Source organism: Lynx canadensis, chromosome E1 (genome assembly GCF_007474595.2).
Source record: "Lynx canadensis isolate LIC74 chromosome E1, mLynCan4.pri.v2, whole genome shotgun sequence".
Lineage (NCBI taxonomy): Eukaryota > Metazoa > Chordata > Mammalia > Carnivora > Felidae > Lynx > Lynx canadensis.
In genome coordinates this window covers 51849354-51867001 of record NC_044316.2, presented here as the reverse complement: position 1 = coordinate 51867001, position 17648 = coordinate 51849354, and positions in this window count along the sequence as shown.

The window sequence follows — 17648 nt, the reverse complement described above, 5'->3', positions numbered from 1 at the left end:
AGAGCTTTCCTTCCAAGCATTGCAAAGAGTCTCCAAGAAGGAAGCGCTCTCGCAGACAGGCCAGGAAGGCAGCATTTGAAGCTGCTGCTGGCACCGGGCGGGGCGCGGGCTGGGGCTCTGTTCTCCCACCCTCTGGCTCGCCGGGAACCCCAGGCCTCTCTGACATCATGGCTGAACATCAGGCCTGGCTTTCAAATGTTGGGGCTGCCCCGCCCAGCGCAGCCCAGCCAGCTGGACCCTCCCAAAACGGGATCTCTTGTCAGCTGCCTTTTATAGAACTATAAAACCAAAAGTTCAAGTAAGAAGCCTTAGACCAGGCATCAGAAAAGGCAGGCTTTGCCTCCTTCCATACTCTTCCTGACTTTTCCCCACAGCTGCGGCTTCTAGCATGTGACAGAGCTGCAGGGCCTCCGGCTTCCACCTCCCAGCTTCATAAAGATCCTGCAACTCCAAAGGCACAGTAACCTGCCAAGCAGAGGGCTCTGGACATGTGCTTTGGAAGTAGAAGAAGGGGGAGAGATGAGGGGAGGGTGTGCCACAACCACCCTCCCCCCCTCCCCAGGGGAAAGGAAAGATTCCTCCATAAAGTAGTAAAATGGAAGACAGAACTAGAAAAGGTCAAAGAGGCAGCACAGGACCACAGCCAATGAGGGCAAGACTTTTGTCAAGTGTCTGTGACCTCTGCTATTTCAAGCTTGGTCTTACGCATTTAATCCTTTGGCCAAAGAATACATGAGTTGGGGGTGGGGATGCACCGCCAGATGAACTTCTGCTCAACTGAGTGTAGAAGGGAGAGAGCATTAGACATTTGGAGCTTGAGAAAGGAGTTGAATCTTTAGGTCAAGAGCCGACCGCAGTGGACCCTAGGTCAATAATGGCGGCAGAAAGAAGCAAATGGGTAAACTCCGTTATTTTTGCCTCTTTAACAAAAAATTGAACTAAGTTCAATGATAAAGGTCTCTGTGGTTCTTGGGGAAATGAGACTCCTACAGTTTGGGAAGCCCCTTTTATGCTCTAAGCATATGAGAAGAAAAATCAAAACCACATGGAACTCACCCGAAGGTCCAAGATGGTGGCTGAGTCAGCACAGCTTCCCCTGTGGGACCATCTTGTCCCTTGGCCTTATCTTTTAAGCATGGAGTCTAACTGCAGCTTAAAGGATTGATGTGAAGAGGAAGGAAGGGTATTAGTAAAACCCTTCTTTGCTCAAATTAGATCAGTTATCTTGACCTGATAAAGAGACTTTTTTTTCAGGTATAATACATGGGACCTTTCTTCTCTTGGCCTTGGGATATTAGCATGTACATCAAGCATTAACATTCCTGCGGGCCCCTCAGATTATATCAGACTGTTATGTAACTGGCATTATAAGATTGGAAAGGCTCTTAAAGATAATAGCTGGGTCAAAGTCTTTATGAATGAGGCTGAGGGAGGTTAAATCACTTATGCTTTGTACACACCTACATTTATTCATCAAAGGTTATTATTACCATCACTCTGGTCTTGCTGTTGTTATTATTCAGCACCTACACACGTTTAGCATTGTTCTGCACACTGGGGAGTCCTCGGTGAAAAAAGGGGAGCGATATTCTTTTTTCGTGTGTGGAGCTTGCAGACTCCTTGGAGAAACTAACAAGTGAACAAATGTGAAAATGGTATCTTTTCAGAATATGATGAAGACAATGGTGACAGAAGGGACGATTGGTTAGGTTATGATGGGCAGGGAAGATCTCTCTAATCAGGTGACCTCTGAGATGAACTCTCTGAGATGAGACAGAGCTAGCCACAAGAAGCTCTGAGAGAACTGTTTTCTAGGCAATGGGGTGGCAAGTGCAAAGGTCCTGAGGCTGAAACAATCTAGGTTTCTTTTTTTTTTGAGGCAGAGATAGACCAATGTAGCTGAAGTGTAGCTACTAGAATGAGTGAGGGGAAGAGCAGCATGAAAGCCACTGCCTACTGCCACCCTACCCCCAGCTGTCTACAAACAAGGTCCACGAACCTTTGTATAGTTCTGGAATTAATGTGAGCTTTGTGAGACCACCTCTCTCCTATTGTAATACTAGTCAGGTTGCCCTACAAATTCTCGCAGAGAACAACTCCAAGATCAAAGCTTGTTACCCACCCCCACATTACATTGCAGTTTACCATCAAAAGTCCAAGCCCACAAGAACATGTACTGTCACTGAGACCTTCAGACCTTGTTATAAGTTGGATTGTGTCCCACCCCGCCCCCCAAAAAGAGATATGGTAGAGTACTAACCCTTAGTACCTCAGAATGTGATCTGATTTGAAAATGGTTTTTTTTTTTTCTTCAGATTTAATTAAAATGAGGTCATCAGAGTGGGCATTTTTCCAATACAACTAACATCCTTATAAAAAGGAGAAATTTGGACACATAGGCAGTCTTTCATTTTTGTTTCTTTTTTTCCTTTATTTATTTTGATAGGCAGAGTGAGCAGGGGAGGGGCAGAGAGAGAGAGAGGGAGAGAGAGAATTTCAAGCAGGCCTCACACTGTCAGCTCAGAGCCCTATGTGGGGCTCGAACTCACGAACTGTGAGATCATGACCTGAGCTGAAACCAAGAGTCAGACACTCAACCGACTGAGCCACCCAGCAGTCTTTCAAAATCCTTCCATGTGACTGGTAACTCAGAGTCCCTCCTTTATCAAAATGCCCCATTTCTTTACCCTTTTCCATGAATGTTCTCCTGGAATGTCTTCTGTGACTAAAACCAGTCACCCCTCGAGGTGACCTTTCAACCTTCTGTTCCAGTGGCTTTTCCTTCCTCCCCATGGACACAGGGCCTAGAAGGGGGTTATGTCTTCCTTGCGCCACATTCCATCCTCTATCCTTTATCCTCCCCAACCCCAGACCCTTTGATGCCCATAGCATTGGACTATACACACCATTAACCACCCTTTCTTGGGTGGGTTAACCCCTGCCACCGTCTGAGCTTCCCCCCATCTATGGAAGACTTGCACTGGCTACCTTTTACCGCCAACACCAGCTGCAGCCGTCATCTTCTTGGGTTGTCTCCACGATCATTTAGATGGGCCTTTCGCTACTCAGGACTCTCAGGTTTTTGGTCTGTTCTCTTCCAATGATCTTGTCTTCTACACTCACTGGCTCTCTCCCATGGTCACACCCAGCCATTCAGTAGACACTCTTCCTCCCAAATCTCATTTTTAAGAATCTCACTCTCCACCCACCATTTGCTATCTTCCAGATAATTCCCTCTACTACCCTGACCTCAGCAATTCTTTGGTCCTACGAGACCTCTAAACCACCAGCTGGTCCATTTGGCATCATTCCTTCAACCCTTTCATGGCCTCATTCTCTTATTTCTGCTGTTACAGTCAATGCCTTGCATAAATTTTCAGCTTTCATCTCTCCCTCCAGTCTACTGACCTAAAAGCCACCCTGCTTCAACCCAGCTCTTTACCAGCTTGGAATCTGCACAAAATATTTAACTATGGCTGGAGGAAGACACCAAGCAGGGCTGTCTAGTCGCGTGTTAGTTTTTGACCACAAACAAACCTCAGTCGGGCCCTCAGCACTGCCTGGCCATTCTAATACGTTCCCCTGGTCAATTTACGGTCCCGTTCTCCAAGGCCACTATTTCACATGTCCTCTCTCCTTGCATCCACCCCCTCACTCTCCGTTGATGACCTCATCTTTTATTCACTAAGAGAACAGAAGCAGGCAGAAGAGAACTTCTTCATCCACCTGTGAGTGAGTCACCTACCACCTCCTGCAGTCCCCATATATTCTGCTTTCCCTACAGATGGTGCCTGCTCCCCCCTGAGACTTTGTTGCTAGTGTGCCAGATCTTGCCCGAGTTGCACCAGATCCTGCCCTGAATTGCACCAGATGCTATCTTGGATCACACCAGATCTCGCCCTGAAGTAAAGGCTGCTCGGCAATGATCCCTCCTTCCCTCAATATAATCTTCTTTCTAGTGTCCTGTTCTTGCCAACTGGTAAATGTGCTGGAATATCTCCTGTTTAGATAATCTCCCCCTTTCTTCCTATCTTCCTCTAGCTATCACTTGACTTTCTTGTTGACATCTCTCCAAACTCCTTGAAGCTGTTACCTGTACTCTGCCTCTCCCTCTTCACCTCTGCATTACTTGCTCTTCTCAATCCCCTTCCACAAGGCTTTGTCCCCATTTTTCTGCTCTTGTCTCAGCCCTTGGCCAGATTTAAAGACCAATTCTCAATCTATGGCCGTATTTGGAATGGCAATTTTTCCTCACTTCGTTTTTTTGGGCATTATGCTCTCCTGATTTTCTTGCTTCCTCGATGGATTCTCTTTTTCCATCTCCTTTCCTTTGTCCTTCCTCTTTTTCTCCTGGTCTCTAAATATGTGTTTGCTCTGGGGCTTAGCTCTGGCCCTCTTCTCTTCTGTGTCTATACTACCTGGCACTTCCTATCTGAGATCACAGCTTTAAATGTCATCTATGTGTTGATGAGTCACGAATTTTTTTTTTCAACGTTTTTATTTATTTTTGGGACAGAGAGAGACAGAGCATGAACGGGGGAGGGGCAGAGAGAGAGGGAGACACAGCATCGGAAACAGGCTCCAGGCTCCGAGCCATCCGCCCAGAGCCTGACGCGGGGCTCGAACTCACGGACCGCGAGATCGTGACCTGGCTGAAGCCGGACGCTCAACCGACTGCGCCACCCAGGCGCCCCGATGAGTCACGAATTTTTATCTCCAGACCCAATCTCTCCCCTGAATTCCAAACTTGCATATCCAACTGCCTAGCAGACATCTCCGCCCAGATATCTAATAGGTATGTTGAATATAACATGTCCAAAATGGACATATTGATCCTCCTCTCCCCCTTTCCTCCCCAAATATGCTCCTCCCACAGATTTCCTCACCTCAGGAAATGGCGTCTCCATTCTCTAGCTGTTCACGTCCCATTTGTAAGAGTCATCTTTGAAACCTTTCTACTCTCCTATCTCACAGGCAGATCCATCCACAGGTCTGTCTGCAGTACATGTTAATGGAAGGAACTGACCGATGCCATGAAGAAAAAAAAAGCAAGGTGTGGGGACAGAATGTACCAGAAGGGAAGAGAAGATAGACTCTGAAAAAGTGACATTAAAGCAAAGACCTTCCTGAAATACAGGAAGGAGCAAACTCTAGCAGGATCTGGGGAAGAGAAGCATTCCAGCAGAGGGAAGAGCAAGCATGAAGAGCGTGAAGTGGCCAAGAGTACATCGCGTCTGAGGGGCGTGTTCAGGGTGCCTGAAGCTGAGAGTTATGGCTCCGCATTATGAAGGGTCTTGTCAGCGTAAGCCTAAGGTTTGCATTTTATTCTAATCATTATGGGAGATGAATGGAAGTTTCCAGCAGGAGAGTGTCACGATGGTTTATATTTTGTAGGTAATGCTGGTTGCCTGGTGGAGAATGGGTTGTAAGAGACCAAGAGAAGAAGCCATGGACCCAGCTAGGACCTTACTGCAATATTCTCGAGAAGATGTCAGTAATTTTTTTCTGTAAAGGGCTAGGCTATGGACTGAATGTTTGTCCATTGGTGAATTCCTCCCCCCAATTCATACACTGAAACCCTAATCCCCAGTGTGATGATATGTAGAGATGGGGCCTTTGGGAGATAATTAGGTCATGAGGGTTGAGCCCTCTTGAAGGGATTAGCGCCCTTAGAAGAAGAGATATGAGAGCGTCCCCCCCCCCCACACCCACATCGTGTGAGAATACAAGAGGATGGCTATCTGTAAACCAAGAAGAGGACCTTTCTCAAGACCACACCCATGCTGGTTCCTTGATCTTGGACTTCCCAGCCTCCAGAACTGTGGTAAATACATGTTTGTTGTTTAAGCCAGCCCCCACCTCCAGTCTGTGGCATTCTGTCATAGCAGCCTGAACTAATGCAAAATAATAAATATTTTAGGCTTTGCAGGCCACACACTTTCTGTCACAACTACTGAATTCTGCTGTTGAGCAATAATTTGGCCATAGACAATAAACAAATTAATGGGCGTGGTTGTGTTCCAACAACGCTTATTAACAGCTGTGGGCTGGATTTGGCTTGTGGGCCATAGTTTGCAGACCTCTGTTTTAAACCAGAAATGCTGATGGTTTGCCTAGGCCCACAGCACTGACAGAGTTTTAGTAGCTCTGGAAAGCCGCAAAGGGATTAAATGTGGGAGCTAAGGGGGTAGTACAGAATCAAAGACACCCTCCTGAGATCCACTTTTTAATCTTTCCATTTTATTATGTGACTTCGTAGGCTTTTCTTATTTGTCATTTCTCAGCAATAGTTACGTCTATATATGTATTAAGGTGAACAGGTAAAATCCGTTTGCTATCAATGGAAAAAAGTAAGAATCAAGTCCACGTAATGGGAAATTAGGTGACCTCCACCTGGCAAGCCCTGGTTTTCTGCTACACAATATTCTCCCCCAAACCAACCTTCTATCCCCATTGGGCTCAGTAACTCACCAATGGGTGATGGGGGAGATGGTGGGAGTGATCTTCTGGGGGGGGGAGTCTTGTAGCCCTCAAATTGTTTAGAATTGCCAGTGCAAGGGCCAATAAAATACAGATGGACTGTTAATTGTTTTCTAGGCTGCTCTTAAATTCCTCACCTTTACTCCACCTTTTTATTGCCTGTGCCCAAGGCAGACACACCCATTGCCCCCATTTCCTTGGTAATCATTGTCCTAGCCTTTCAGAGAAAACAATGAGGGCCCCTGACTCACACTTTTGCATCTGAACAGTGAGAAGGGGATATTCACTCCCTGTTCTGCCATTAAATTTTACACGTGATATTGAGATGAAAGAGCGGACCTAGACCGGCCGACTCCATTTTGTTCTGTGTCCTCCATCTTGAGTGACTATGTCCCCGATATGGCCCCCTTTCCGGAAAAACCGCAGAAAGAAATTCCCGCTCAAACCTCAGACCACGCCTCCTCCCCTTGAGTAACTTCCCGCTCACCCGTTCAAACTTCCTGTTCAAACCACGCCCGGCAACCTGTGCAGCGGGACTCTGACCCTTCCCCAGCCAATCGGCTAAGGCCACGACCGTCACCACCACCCCCCCCCCCCCCCCCCCCCCCCCCCCGCAACTGCCCCTAGATCCCTATAAAACCTTTGTGCTTTTGAAACAGGCTCTCTCTCCGGCATCTCACTGCTGCATCGGTGCAGGTAGGGGATTGAGCTCGAGCTAGCTCAAATAAAGGCTCTTTGCTTTTGCATCGGACTCGGCTCCCTGGTGGTCTTTAAGGATCACGAATTCTGGGCATAACAGAGAAAAGACTCCCATCAGGAAAAAGAGAAAGGAGAACAAGAAAGCAGGAGGGAAAAATCTAGTCATTGAAGGAATTAGTTAGGTATCACTGAATATCTGAGTATCTAGAATTTTCCCCAAGGACAGGCGCTGATGGATACGGAGTAACAGCTATAGGGAGGTGTCGTCCACCGCTGAGCTGAGCGTGAGCTGAATGCAGGAGGGAGAATTCAAGAGGGTAGCCTGTGTCCCCAGCAGCTTCCTTTCCTGCACCCGTCCAGGTCGCCATTCCCTCACTGGGAACACACTGTGCTAGGTAGGCCTAGCTGGAGAGCATTCTCGGTGTGGTAATAAAGTGCACACTTATAATGTTGGGCTCAGTGACAAGAACAACACGCAATAGCGCTCTACCCACCCACTGAGAAAACCGAGTGTGTCACACTCCTCTGTGTCACGGTTTTAAAAATATCTCCACTGACGGTCCAAGTCTCAGGTTGGGTTTGAGGGGTGTTTAGTGCCTAACTGTGCCAGGTGGAAAATGTTTTCATCAGAATCCCAAGGACCCGAGTGATGGACGTCTGCTGGCTTGGCGCACGTGTGTGTGTGTGCGCGCGCGCGCGCGTGCATGAACGTGTGTTTAAGAAAAACGGGGGTGGGTGGCTATTTCTTTGCTCATTTTTTCCCCCTTTTTCTTTCTTTTTTAATTACATGTTCCTGACAAAGAGGTGTGGTCGCTGGCACTGCAGCCGAGACTCTCCTCCACCTCTAACCACACGGGGAGAAGAATATAGAGGGCTTCTCAGCACTCAGCGTGATTCTCGGCATCAATGGAAACACAAACTCCAGGGCCAGCGAAGAGCCAAGGCTTCTTGGGAATGAGGGGTTTAGAAGCTTGGTGAGCGTCTGGAGAAAGAGATGGGCTCTTTCCCAGGGTTTATCTCTTGGTTTCCCTCTATCGTGCTTTCTTCCCTAAGAAGATCACATCTACTGGAATTCTGAAGGGGGCTTCAAACAACACGGTGAGCCTTTTAACCCCTTTGTGGCTCAGTCTTACTTTGGAATCTCCAGTGCTTATCAGCAGGGCAACTCTGGCAAGTGGTTTAACCTTTAAGTCTGAGCTTCCCGACTTATAAAAGGGGATGATAATAATACCTATGCGTTCAACTTGCAGGGGACAGTCAAATGCTATGACTCAAGGCGAGCACTTAACACAGGACCTGGTGCATAGCAAGCGCTCGAGAAATGTCATCTGTGTTTGCAGCTTCAGAGCTTTGCAGATAACAAACATGTGGAGGGAAAGTCTTTCACTTGAATGTAACACAGGAAAGATGTGCGTGAGGCTGCCTGTGCTCTGGTCCCCACCTTTTTTCTGACCCCATCTCTGTTCCCTCAGATGGACGCTGGCTCACTGATCTTTTGGAATTTCTTCATACACATCAAACATCCAGGCCTTTACAGTTGCTGTTTCTTCTGCCTGGAATATTCTACACCCTAATAGCCTCTTGACTTACTCCATTACTCCACTCTGATACTTGCTTAAACTTACTTTTTGAAGAGGACATTACTCTTCTAACATGGTAAAATGGCACCTGGGGTGCCTGGGTGGCTTAGTTGGCTAAGCATCCGGCTCTTGATTTGGGCTCAGGTCATGAGCTCGCGGTTTGTGAGTTCTAGCCAAGCCCCGCTTTGGGCTCTGTGCTGACAGCGTGGAGCCTGCTTGGGATTCTCTCTCTCCCCCTCTCTTTCTGCCCCTCATCCACTCACCACTCTCAAAATAAGTAAATGCACATTAAATATATATGCCCTAACCCTCTTTCCTGTGTTATTTGCTTTCATATCACTCATTACCTACATGTTATGGATTTACTAATTAATATACTTGTTATATATAAATATATATATAGCTTCCCTTCTAGAACATAAGATCCATGAAAGCATCAGTTTTGTCTTCTGTTGTTGTTGTTCCCTGAAGTATTTCTAACCTCTAAAAAGGAGTTCAAAATACAGAAGGCATAAATATTATGCCTAAATACACTAAATATCGATTAAATGAACGAACAAATAAACCATGTACGCAATTCCTATTGTACAGAGGAAGACTTGATGGCTACACAGTAAACACTCATCCCGGGATCTTCAGATGACTTTCCAGTTTATCCCAACAATGAAGAGTAATGAGAGCACTCAGGCAATCAAGATTATTCTGTGTTTTGATCTTACCTGTATAACTTTTCATATGAGATAACTTTCCACATAAATCCATGAAATTCATACAGGAATAATTGCAATATTTCCTATCCTTGGTGTTTTCAGCCAGGGTAATATTATATTTGATTGGAGATGTCTCTCATAGGAGCAGGAAAACCTCTCTTTTCTCTACTGACCGTATTCTTCTTGCATTCAATATACTTCCCAAAGGTCTCGTGACTTATAAAGTTCCCAGTAGTTAGGAAGGTTTGACCCTGCTCCTTCAGACTTCCCCAAGGTCACCTTGTCTGAACTAGAAGGAGGCCTCCTCTCTATCGTTAGGTTTTTGTACACTATGCTTCATCTTCAAGAAAAAAGACCTCTGCCATCCAGATAATGCAGTATCTCCCAAATCACATGCATAAATGTTCTTTCTGGGCTTTTAGGATTTTTATACAATGAAGCAAATCATGCCAACTCTTGAGTCTTGGAAACTGCATCAGAGCAAAAGTCATTAAGCAAGATATTGAAGGACCAGGGGTGCCTCAGTGGCTCAGTTGGTTAAGCGTCTGACTTAGGCTCAGGTCATGATCACATGGTCCATGAGTTTAAGCCCCGCCATCAGGCTCTGTGCTGAGAGCTCAGAGCCTGGACTCTGCTTCAGACTGTGTCTCCCTCTCTCTCTGCCACTCCCCCACTTGTGCTCTGTCTCTTTTGCTCTCAAAAATAAATAAACATTAAAAACAACAACAACAACAAAGATACTGAAGGACCAGACAAGTGAACGAAGGTATCTGCTTAAATGTCTGAAAACATAGAAGATTATTACCAGACTTCTCTTGTGTTTTTGTTCAAGTTGAGGACAGCTGAGTTGGCTAAGTGTGATTCTCACTTACCATCACATACAGAAAAGTAAACTCTAAGGCCATTGTTGGAAAAACTCATCAGGAAATTAGCTAAATGCTCCCATATCCACAAATCAATCCACGCCTTTACTGTGGATAGCAGTGCTCAGATCTGGTCCTCACCAACCACGAACCTAGCTTTGAAGGCACACAATGTGTCCCACTCTCAAAAGTCCCAGCACAGGGTCAGGTACTACAGGAATATTTTATTTTACTTTTTTCAATTCAGAAGAGAAACTTGCCTTACTCTGCTCAGGATCCAAGTGTTCTCAGGACTTTCAGGAATTGGTGAATTGAAGACATGGTTTTGTTGGCTGTTGTGTTCCATTTTGGACACAGTAAGTCATTTTCTCTTTATATCTGAAACAGAAGCTTGATTGTTTTGTATCTGGGCAATAGAACTTGTGATCCTTCAGCAGCTTGGCTGTTTATAATGACCTATGGGCATTTTCCTCTGCCATTTAACTCATATGTCGTAGGAAACAAGTTTAAACCTTCACCTCCTTGTTTTTATCTCTTTCTGCCATTGAAAGGGTTCAAAGTGTGTTGAGTTCGAAAAGAAGAAGCAACAATTTGGCTCCCGAACCCAAAGATTTCAGTAAGGAACTCTCCTGAAGGCAAGTTTATTCCATGGATTCTCTCCACCCATGACCATCCCCCTGATTTCCCCAGCTTATTTGCACCATGGCATCTTTCCTGAGATTCTCCCAAAGAGGCCTCCCTCCAATGACGATGGTAGCCCAAGAGGCTGCCATCCAGTGACATCAGACCTATTGGCAGTAACCACAGTGGCACTTCTGACGATATGCCAAGAGTTCTAGGAGCCAGGCATGAGGTGGGTAATCCAAATAACCATTCCTGCCCAAACTGCCCTCTGCTGAGACAACCCACCACTAATTAAAGGCCATCTGTTTATACCATATAGCCTATCCTGCCAGAAGCAGCCAGATGTCAGTACATTACTCTAGTCCGTGACCTCTCTTAGGATATTAACATGGATTATTTATGGGTGGGCTGAGTTGGTTACTGTACATGAGCCTCCTTCTTGGTGCATGGCTTAAGAAATTATATTATATATAAACTTTATGACGATACCATTAATTCTGGGTCTTGCCAAGTTCCAGACCTATATGCTCCGTAGTGGGGTTCTGGGCCTGTTTCAACAATAACATTTTTTTTAAACACTCCAATGTCTCATGTCTCTGTGTTTTCCATGGGCTCCCCATAAGTATTGATATGAATACTCTCTTCATGGGAAGTCACTGGCATTTAGATCTCACGGACTGCCTGTGAACTACCCTCTCTCCTTCAGTTAGAGAGGGATGCCAAGTGAGGGTCTTTTTTTGAATCCAAAGAGAACTTGGTGTCATCATTCTTGATGTTCCTTATTCTTCTGAGCTGCGAGTTGAAATGCCTTCTTTCCAAAGCAGATGCTGAGCCAATTCATTTACCCTATGACGGGAGGAAATTTGGACGAAGGCAGAATTAAGAATCAAAAAATTGGAATTCTAGCCCTGGCTCTACTATCTGTATGTCATGGGAACCTGGGCAAGTTGCTCACTCTTTCTCAGTCTCAGACTGTTCTTTTCTGCATTTCCAAACTATGTGTCTTATGTATAAGTGAGCGTTAATATTTAACTCTGGGGGCGCCTGGGTGGCGCAGTCGGTTAAGCGTCCGACTTCAGCCAGGTCACGATCTCGCGGTCCGTGAGTTCGAGCCCCGTGTCGGGCTCTGGGCTGATGGCTCAGAGCCTGGAGCCTGTTTCCGATTCTGTGTCTCCCTCTCTCTCTGCCCCTCCCCCGTTCATGCTCTGTCTCTCTCTGTCCCAAAAAAAATAAATAAACGTTGAAAAAAAATTAAAAAAAAATATTTAACTCTGAAATAAATATAAATTTTTATTTTTTTTAATTAATTTTTAATTCTCATTCCAGTATAGTTAACATACAGTGTTATATTAGTTTCAGGTGCACAATGTAGTAATTCAACAATTCTGTACATTACTCAGTGCTCATCATAGCTGTACTCTTTAATCCCCATCACCTATTTCACCCATCCCCCCACCCATCTCCCCTCTGGTAACCATCAGTTTGTTTTCTTTTTTTTTTTAATTTTATTTTTTATTTTTTAAAATTTACATCCAAATTAGTTAGCATATAGTGCAACAATGATTTCAGGAGAAGATTCCCTAGTGTCCCTTACCCATTTAGCCCATCCCCCCTCCCACAACCCCTCCAGTAACCCGCAGTTTGTTCTCCATATTTATGAGTCTCTTCTGTTTTGTCCCCCCCCCATTTTTATATTATTTTTGTTTCCCTTCCCTTATGTTCATCTGTTTTGTCCCTTAAAGTCCTCATATGAGTGGAGTCATATGATTTTTGTCTTTCTCTGACCAACTAATTTCACTTAGCATAATACCCTCCAGTTCCATCCATGTAGTTGCAAATGGCAAGATTTCCTTCTTTTTGATTGCTGAGTAATACTCCATTGTATATATATATATATATATACCCCATCTTCTATATCCACTCATCCATCGGTAGACATTTGGGCTCTTCCCATACTTTGGCTATTGTTGATAGTTCTGCTATAAACATGGGGGTGCATGTGTCCCTTTGAAACAGCACACCTGTATCCCACAGATAAATGCCTAGTAGTACAATTACTGGGTCGTAGGGTAGTTCTATTTTTAGTTTTCTGAGGAACCTCCATACCGTTTTCCAGAGTGGCTGCACCAGCTTGCATTCCCAAAATATAAATTTCTAATAAAAATATTTAAGTAATTGGATTGAGTAATACTTACTCTTCATGCTGAATCTCTATTCTGTGAAATGCAAAATAAAAAATGCCGGGAGGGTTTTAAGTCTACGTTGGTCTAAAGTACTTATATTGCTAGTGTTTGTCCTGCCTTCCTTTTTTAATTTTAATTTTTTTTAATTTTATTTAAATCCAAGTTACTTAACATATACTATAATAATGATTTCAGGAGTAGAATGTAGTGATTCATCACTTACGTATAACATCCGGTGCTCATCCCAACAAGTGCCCTCCTTAATGCCCATCACCCATTTAGTGCATCCCTCCACCCAACACCCCTCCAGCAACCCTGTTTGTTCTCTGTGTTTAAGAGTCTCTTATGGGGCACCTGGGTGGCTCGGTCGGTTAAGCATCCGACTTCAGCTCAGGTCATGATCTCACTGTTTGTGGGTTCAAGCCCCGCATCGGGCTCTGTGCTGACAGCTCAGAGTCTGGAGCCTGCTTCGGGTTCTGTGTCTCCCTCTCTCTCTGCCCCTCCCCCACTCATGCTCTGTCTCTTTCACTCTCAAAAATGAATAAATGTTAAAAAATTTTTTTGAAAAAGAGTCTCTTATGTTTTGTTCCCCTCCCTGTTTTTATCTTATTTTCGCTTCCCTTCCCCTAGGTTCATCTGTTGTGTTTCTTAAATTCCACATGAGTGAAATCATGATATTTATCTTTCTCTGACTGACTTATTTCACTTAGTGTAATGCACTCTAGTTCCATCCACATTGTTGCAAATGGCAAGATTTCATTCTTTTTGATCGCTAATACTCCATTGTGTATGTATATATATGTATACATACCACATCTTCTTTATGCATTCATCTGTTGATGGACATTTGGGCTCTGTCCATGCTTTGGCTATTGTTAATAGTGCTGCTATAAACATTGGGGTGCACATTCCCCATCAAAACAGCACACCTGTATCCTTTGGATAAATACCTAGCAATGCAATTGGTGGATCATAGGGTAGTTCTATTTTTAATTTTTTGAGGAACTTCCATACTGTTTCCCAGAGTGTCTGCACCAGTTTGCATTCCCACTGTCCTGCCTTCCTAAAGACATGTCACAAAGAGAAAGTGAAGAAAGCTAAGCAATTCTGATTTGATACATTGAAAATTCAGGGCCATTCCGGTGCAAGACGTCACAGTTTTCATACTTACATTTTTCCTCAAATGTTCTCCCCATTGCAACCAATAGCCAAGAGCCAAAAACTCCATTCCTATTATATCTTACACTTAACCACCCAACATCTAATTATTATTGGATCTTCTAGATTAATTGTTCTTGACTCAAGTAGCACCCCCTTCTAAAGGCTGGTTTGAAAACAGCCCTGGGCAGCTTGAGGTGTTACATGTTACAATAGGAGGCTGTGGAGATTCTAATGACACTGCATGCATGGGGTCAGTAATGTTGCTCATTCTGCCATGTGTTGGCCACTGTTTCACAGCAAAGAAGTACCCTGAGTCCCACACCATCCTCCAAATATTTCATTGAACATTCGTATAAAATCTGCTAACAGTTAGCTGAACCTAGAAGCTAATCCCATCTCACACATGAATACAGTTCTTTATGTTTTAATATCTCATGAATATTCCAGAAATGCAATTTTCATGTAAATTAAAGAAAGGTTATACCATGCATTATTTGTAAATTCCCACAGAGCTGTTTGCCAGTTTCAGAAATCACACCAAGAATGGAAACATCACCACGGCACTTGAGCTGTCAATAAAACATATTTGTATTGGGTTGTTGAATAGGGTAGTGCTGTGTGCATGGCCTTGTTTGTATCAGTCTGTATTTACAGCTGGTGCATTCACAGAACATGTCCGACTAGTTCATTATGTTTGTAGTGGAGAGACGTCCAAGTATATATATGCTAGAACAGGCAGGGTTGGCTTCACAGATGTGGACCCTACTCGTGGTTGGCTACTCTGTTATCACTGTCTTGAAATTCTTAATAATTTTTATTAGGAGCCTGCATTTTCACTTTGCCCTCGGTCACACAAATTATATAGCCATTCCTGAGAATAGGGGTTGGCAAATATTTCCTGCAAAGAGAAAGATGGTAAATACTTTAGGTTTTGAGGGCCAAGAAGGCGTCAAAGATATGATGTAGGAACTCATGTAATTATTTTAAAAAAACAACTATTTAAAAATGAAAAAAAAATCATGTTTATCTCATGGGCCATATAAAAACAGGTGTAGGGCTGTATCTGGTAGTTTAATGACTCCTGTACTAGAATATTTTTATTATAAAATAATCACCTCATTTCTTCTTTACGTTACAATTAAGGTATTTCACTTCTTTTTCTGGAATTATGTTTGTAGGCTGTGAATTTCATTCTACGATAGTAAAGTAGCCTTTACAGAATTCAGCTTACCAGACGCGGGCATTCGATCTGGTAGCACTATAGCAGACCATCCCATCGCTGGCCTCTCTACCTCCATTCTCTTCTCACTACAACTATCCTACACGTTGCCGTCAGACTTATTTTCCTTAAAATGCAGCTTTAATCATGTCACTCCTCAAACAATCTTCTTTACTGTATTTTCTACTGGATAACTTGTGGAGAGTTCAAATTCGGACCGGAATGTCTCTGTAAAGCACCTCTAAGATCAGATAGATCTCCTTCCGTGCTTTATCTCCCACGGCGCTCTCTCGTCACTTCTTATCCACTCTCCTTTAATGCGTGTTTCCAAGGCTGGTTCTTTCAGAAGAGCACCACACTGGCACCCCATGGTCTCTGGATCTTTCCCATAGTGGTCTTCACGTTTGTGCGCTCACTGGCTTAGTTCTCTTTAATATTTTGGAAGCACCTAGGAAACAGACTCAATAGACCTCCAGAATCTTCAACAGTGCCTTGTTGATAAAAAGTATTAAATATTTGTGTAATTGGATTGCATTATAATACTTACTAATCCAGGGTTTAAGACTGGAGATTATTTGTTGGATAAAGCAACTCATCCTGGAATTTTTCTTCCAAAATCCCTTAACTGACATCTGGTGTAGCAGACACTGATGTTTGCATTTTCAGCGTCCAGTTTGCCTTCTTCCTTTCTAGAAAGGAGACAGACATGCAGCCTGATTTTGTTCCTGTGTTCTCCCTACCTCCCTCTAGAGGACATTTGGGATTAGTCTAAACCAACTGGGACTACAGTTGCCAGAAAAAATATGGAATGTCTGGCTGAATTTGAATTTCAGATAAACAACGAATAATTTTTCAGTATAAGTATGCTCCTAATATGGTCGGACTTGACTTAACTCAGGTAGACCAAAATGAAAAACTTATGTTTTATGTTTTGGAAAGAGTTTTTTCTTTCTTGTGCTGGACCAGAGCAGGGAGCCTGAAGTCACTTGCAGTCATCTTGTGACCAGCAATCTTAACCTATAGCAGATGCTGAGTAAAGGAAAGCAAATACACTAAAAAAAAAAAAATCTGAATCCTTGCTGATGTCATCGAGGCACATAACATATCTTGCCTAGAACCTGTCCTATCTCTGTATTTATAGCTAAAGAAGTGAATAAATATCCTTTTTATTTAAGCCAGTTGAATCTGGGTTTTCTGATATTTGTAGACAAATACATACTGATTAATTTATTTCATTTTGGTTCTACATCAAATAGAGATCCCAAGATTCCAGGCTCATATTGCTAACATTTAGTCACATTTAATTTAATTCTTGTAAAATCCAGTGAACAAGGCTGTTTCATGGAGCCACAAACTCCACACCTAACTCCTGTTAGCTGCTTACAAACAGAAACCAGGCAAGGGGGCAAGGGACTCTGAACAGTGGAAAATCCATTCACTACCACTGGACACACAAGTTAAAGTCCCACTGTGACTTTCAGGACGTGGAAATCTGGTTGCAACTTCTAACGCCCAGGCTCCCCTGAACCTTTAGCCTAGTATCTCCTTTTATTTTTCTCTTTCTGCTATTGATGCCTTTTTAGTAGAAATCTGCTCCTTTTGTCCGTTGAGCTTCCATTCTCCCTTCTCGAATAAGAATACTTTCATTTTCTTTTGGAAAGTACCACTTTGGAATTCCCAGACTCTGCATTTTTTTATGGCACTGAAAAATGACTCTAGCCTAGCTTAATTAGCATATGCATTTCTTCAGATCACAGCAATTCGTTCAAAGGTGTCCTTGTGATCATCTTAATCCACAGACAGCAAATGCTAGGATTTCTGTCACAACTCTTGGGAAGATGTTCTTACTCTACGTGTGTCGTTACACTAATATGTCTGGAGCTTCTAAGCATAACCAAAGAGAAGGAAGAATCCGGCACAAAATAGAGCAGAGGCCGATAATGGGAAAGTAGAAAGATCACTTTTGCTTTCACTTGGGTACTTATTTCTGACTGTATCTGAAGTTAATTCCATGACTGCACTTTATGTGAGCGGTGTGAGTCAATCAGATCTTACATTTCCTAAATACAGTTTCAGGAAGGGGTTGTTTGTAAGAGACAGAAAGCTAACCCCCACACACCTCACCTCTG